Here is a 6,195-nt window from a genome sequence, read left to right as displayed (position 1 = left end):
CTGGAGGGCCTGAGTTTGACACGCCTGATGTAGAAGGTGAAGCCTATGCACAGGTACTAGTCAATTGATAGTCAAGGGACTGAAGTTATGGTGTGTTCTGTAACCACATAGTTGGCAACAGTCCCGGTTTTGCCAGAACTGTCCCGATTCTGAGGAGACAGCCCCGGCAAAACCACGTCTCGGGAAGCTCTGCCCCTCGCCGCTGAAACTCCCCCCCCCCCCCCCCCCCCTTCCAGCGCGAGTGATGTCACTCATGCGGAGCAGGGAGAGGAGTCCCTGGGGGACTAGAGGAACCATACTGGTGAGGTAAGTATAGCTTTTTTCTTTTTCTAAATACAGATGAAGGGACAAGAGGATGCTGAAGGGGGTACTGGTATGATGATGAAGAGACAGGAGGAGGATGAAGGAGGTAGTAGTATGATGATGGAGGAGCAGTAGGATGAAGGGGGTGGTAGTAGTATGATGATATGGGGTGCAGCTGCATCATATGGGTACAAACTATGGGTATGGGTATGTACAGTCAGTCAGTAGAATGCTATCTCTGAGTCTCAGCCTGCTCTGAGTGGGGTGTGTAATATACTGGGGACCTGACACTAGGGGGTGTAATATATTGTGGACCTAATACTGGGGTGTGTAATGCTCCTTTTGTGTTGTTCTGATTGTAAATTCTAACTGGAAAATTTTGAACCCACACCCATGATAGGCCACACTCATAACAAGCCACACCCTTTTTAATGCTAAAGTGTCCCTGGAAAACATTTCCAAATGTTGGCAACTACAGTATGTAACCATTTTGCCTCCACTAGAGCTTAAGGTCTCCATGATGTATTACATGAACCTGGAGAGAAGCTGTAGCAAGAGACCCCTCCCCCCCCCTCCCTGCATCCTATAGACTAAGCTGCTAATATGTGCTGACCCCATAACAAGAACAGAAGATTGCATTCTGGGTAATGACTACCATAATACACGTCACAGGAGATTTTATTGTAGTGCTATAACCCTAACACAACATTTAAAGGGGCACAACCATCACTACAAAAAAACAATACGTTGTACAGCTATGTCAACAGGAAAAAAAAGCGTGGCTCTCACAATCTGGTATGATCTGTAAAAAAGAGAAAAAAATCCCTGGGTCTTTAATCAGGCGTGTCTTATTTGTCTGCAGCAACACACGGACTAGGAATTTTATACAAAAACCAAATAAATTGACACAACATATGTTCTATGAACCTGGGGTCACCTGGAAAACTGCAGAAATTGGGCTGCGCAGTGGTGAAAGATAGAAGGGGAAACGTTGATGTTGCAAGGGCTCGAAATCCGTGAGAAAACTATTGAAAATTTGCAAAAAAAAAAAAAAAAAAAAGGCAATGGATAGAGGCTTATGGCATCGGTTTCTTTATTAAAACCGGACCTGAGTTTTCTGTCCAGCTTTCTTCCTTCTTGAGGAAAGCAAATTTGAATACCATGGAGTATTTCTTGACTTATAAGACTCTCAACATCTGCTTGACATTGACATCCTCCCGGACCCGTATTGAAATCCTTTCATCCAGCATACTGCTCTATACTGATGTGGAGCCCAAACTCCAGAATGGCTGCCTACAGATCGTTGTCTGCTTCTTTTACACGTACAGGATCTGCAGCAGATTTGCTTTGCTTTAAATTTCAAATCTGCGCCATCAAATCTGTTGCAGATCCTGTACGTGTGAACGCACCCTAAGGCTGGGTTCACGCTACGTATATTTCAGTCAGTATTGTGGTCCTCATATTGCAACCAAAACCAGGAGTGGATTAAAAACACAGGCTCTGTCCACACAATGTTGAAATTGAGTGGATGGCCGCCATATAGCAGTAAATAACGGCCATTATTTCAATATAACAGCCGTTGTTTTAAAATAACAGCAAATATTTGCCATTAAATGACGGCCATCCACTCAATTTCAATATTGTGTGAACAGAGCCTTTCTGTGTTTTTAATCCACTTCTGGTTTTGGTTGCAATATGAGGACCACAATACTGACTGAAATATACGTACTGTGAACCCAGCCTTAAAGGGAAACTTAAGATGAATCTAACCTGCTAATATCTCCTTAATGTGCATGGGGCGCTAAGGATGAAGGTAAGTTTCTTAGCTTCATCCTTGGCGCTGTTTCAGTGCTTCAGTTTGTGTGTAGTTTTACAGCTTAAAGGGGTACTCCAGCAAAAAGCTTTTTCGCAGTAATTAAAACACATCAGAAATTTATATAACTCTGTAATATGCTTAAATAACCTATCTGCCCTCTTCCCTATTCTTTTCCCCCCTCAATCCCCCACCAGGAAGTGAAGTAAACTCATTCTTACCTAATGACTGTTGACCCCAGGCTGCTCTGTGGCAGCCATTTTGTGACAATTACACCATCAAGAGGGAGGCGGGTCTAAGCCCTGTTCAGCCAGCCTCCCTTTGTCAGATGACTCAGGTTGCTCAGCTCTGATTGGCTGAGCAAGCTGTAAGCTATCTAACAGTTTTAGAGTCAGTCAGAAATCACAGGAGACAAAGTGCATTATGGGAAACCCCAATCCAGGAAGTGAAGAAAAAATGAAGACAGAGACAGACTCAGAAGGGATAGTAAGTGTAAAAACTATGTTTATGATTGATTGATATATATATATTTTTTTATTAGAGCCAGAGTATCCCTTTAATCTCATTGAAGTGAATGGAGCTGAATTGCAATACCACACACGACCTGGGGACAGGGGTGGTGCTGTTTTTGCAAGAAAGTGTGCTTTTTCTAATGCAGGATAACCCACTTTGGTATAAACCCACACACCGTATATGCAGCGTATTTACTGCTGCGATACGCAGCAAACTCGCAGCAGATTAGATCTAAATAACTGAACACAGCATCAAATCTGTACCAACAAATCTGCTGCATATTTGTTGCGTATCTGCTGCATATACGGCGTGTGGGTTTATACCCTAAGGAAAAATGTTCTTTACCTTAGACCAGTGCTTCTCAAACTTTTTTTTACTAGAGCCTCACTCAATAGATCAAGGCAATGCTTGGGCCTTACCAGACTGACCAAGAGGGTGCCTGAGCCTCATTATCTGTGGTTGAAGTCCATTTAAATAATGCTAGGGCTACCCTAACCCATGTCCCAAGCTCTAGATACTAATAAAGCAACTACGTACTGTTGGTAAAATGGAGATTTTTGCAAACAGTCACTACTTTGCAGATCATAGTTACTTTGTGAAAACTGGCTCCCCAGCTGGGCCTCACCAACAACTAAGGGGCGCCTCACTGGTGAGTCCCGCCTCACAGTTTGAGAAGCACTGCCTTAGACTCATGTTTGTTGTGCACCAATAATGTGATACATTACTATATCTGACCTCATAACCATAGTAGCTCATTTCCCCATCCTGGTTGTACTTCCCATCCATTAATAGAGAATAAAGAAGAAAGATATGACCTTAAATCTCCAATCCGTAATTTGGTGATACCTAAAATTCAAGATTGAAAAGATGAAAACGTGCTTAGGTTATGCCTCCCCTCAGGGCCGGTTTTAGACAAAATGTGGCCCTGGGCAAAGTTGAAGGTGGGGCCCCAAATGCTAAAACATTGTAGCAGCAATTTAAGGTCCCGATACTTTTTTGTCAGCGGTTGGCGCGCTGCTCGAGGTGGGGTGATCTTCTGTGACCTTAAATAAGACCCCTCTGTGCCCTATATAGTAGATAGGTCCCTCTGTGCCTCCATAGTACATATAGTCGGTATCCCTCTGTAGGTAATTCTTCTGGTAGTTACCTCCACCACCCAGTATGTAGTATCCACCAATATAGGAGGCATCTCACTGTAGGTTTTACACCTGTTAGCTAGCCCCCTGATAGTTGCCCCCTCAGCAGATAGCAGCTCCCCTGATAGTTACCCCCCCCCCCCCCCCAGCACATAGCATCTCCCCTGTCCCCGTCCCCCCCCCCCAGCACATAGCATCTCCACTGATAGTTGCCCCCTCAGCAGATAGCATCTCCACTGATAGTTAAATGCCCCCCCGCCCCCAGCACATAGCATCTCCTAGGGCTGGGGTGATGTGGGCAAAAAATAAAATCTCGTTTTTTCTTTTCTCGATTTTTTTTATTTTTTTTGATGGGTGTAGTAGTATAGGCATAGTGGATAAGGGGTGTAGCAATAGTAGAAGCATAGAAGATGAGGGGTGTAGTAGTAGATAAGGGGAGTAGCAGTTTTGGGAGTAGTAGTAGTATCAGGAGTGGAGGTAATAATAGCAATGGTAGTAGAGCAGTATTGGGGGTAGTAGTAGAGCAGTATTGGGGGTAGTAGTATAGCAGTATTAGGAGTAGTATTGGGGGTAGTAGTAGGGCAGTATTGGGGGTAGTAGTAGAGCAGTATTGGGGGTAGTAGTAGAGCAGTATTAGGAGTAGTATTGGGTAGGGCTGGGCGGTATACCGTGAAAATACCGATACCGTCCCTGGCGTCGGTTAACCGACCTCAACTTCGCCAGGACGGTATCTGCGGTATTTTCACCCGCCCGCCCCAGGACACTGACAGGTCAGGCTCCCCTCCCGGCCGCTCTCACACGGAGCTTCTCAGTCTCTCAGCAACTTCTATATAACGGCATGCAGTGCTGGGGGTCCCGGGCCGCTCTCCCTTGCCTCCATCCTGTCACAGCGGGTCAGCTTTGTCGCCCCGCCCCGCCCGTATCTTTGCCGCTTTAGCCGTCCGGTCCCCACTTCTAATAGTCAGAACACTCCTAGTGGGGTGACGTCACGGAGCGGGGACCGCAAGCGGCCTATTAACGCAGATCATCTACCAATCTGACCTAACCATAGAAGCTGTAAGTGTCCTATAGAGCGTAGGTGCCGGGTCCTTCCGTAGGGTCTTAGGTGTCAGGCCCTCCTATAGGACATAGGTGCTGGGTCCTCCTGTAGGACATAGGTGCTGGGTACTACTGATGGGGTCAGGCTCCACAAGAGAGGAGAATGTGAGGTTAGGAAGGATATTACTAGTCATAGGCGCTGCTCTGGGGCTATCATAGTCATATATCATACAGTTGTATATATTGCACAGTTCTCTATATATGGTATTATATCATACAGTCTATATATTACAGTTGTATAGAGTGTATAATATGGTAGTTGTATATATTGTACAGTTTTTTACATATATATATATTTATATATATGGTATTATATCATACAGATACTGTGTATATAACAGTTGTATATAGTGTATAATATGGTACAGTTGTATATATTGTACAGTTTTTTACATATATATATATATATATATTTATATATTATTAGTATTATATCATACAGATACTGTGTATATATATTACAGTTGTATATAGTGTATTATATGGTACATTTGGATATAGTGTATTATATGGTACAGTTGTGTATATATTGTACAGTTATCTAGTGTATTATGTCATAGTAATATGTATAGTACATTTGTATATAGTACAGTTGGATATAGTGTATTATATGGTAGTTAGTTATGGTATGTACACACTACAGGATGTGTATATAGAGTTATACAGCTATGTACACACTACAGGACATGTATATAGAGCTATACAGCTATGTACACACTACAGGATGTGTATGTAGTGTGTACATAGCTGTATACCTGTATATACACATCCTGTAGTGTGTACATAGCTGTATACCTCTATATACATGTCCTGTAGTGTGTACATAGCTGTATACCTGTGTATACACGTCCTGTAGTGTGTACATAGCTGTATACCTGGTTATACACGTCCAGGTCTCTTCTGAGACCCCCTAATAATGACAAATAATAATAACAACTATAGAGTAAATGGGCCAGCCTTGTGTTGCTGCTCAGTGATTTAAAAAAATATTATTGAAACAAAATCGCCAGTTTGACATGGCAAAGTGGGTGTGGCTTGCCAAAGGGGTGTGGCTTGAAAACAAGGCGTGTCATAATTATCGTTCAATTATCGTTACCGCATCTACATCAACGATAAACCGCGATATTGATTTAGGCCAATATCGCCCAGCCCTAGTATTGGGGGTAATAGTAGGGCACTATTGGGGGTAGTAGTAGAGCAGTATTAGGAGCAGTATTGGGGGTAGTAGTAGAGCAGTATTAGGAGTAGTATTGGGGGTAGTAGTAGAGCAGTATTAGGAGTAGTATTGGGGGTAGTAGTAGGGCAGTATGGGGGTAGTAGTAGAGCAGTATT

Source organism: Dendropsophus ebraccatus, chromosome 10 (assembly GCF_027789765.1).
Source record: "Dendropsophus ebraccatus isolate aDenEbr1 chromosome 10, aDenEbr1.pat, whole genome shotgun sequence".
In the NCBI taxonomy this organism is placed as follows: domain Eukaryota; kingdom Metazoa; phylum Chordata; class Amphibia; order Anura; family Hylidae; genus Dendropsophus; species Dendropsophus ebraccatus.
The sequence above is the reverse complement of the archived record's forward strand: the minus strand, read 5'-3'. Positions refer to the sequence as shown.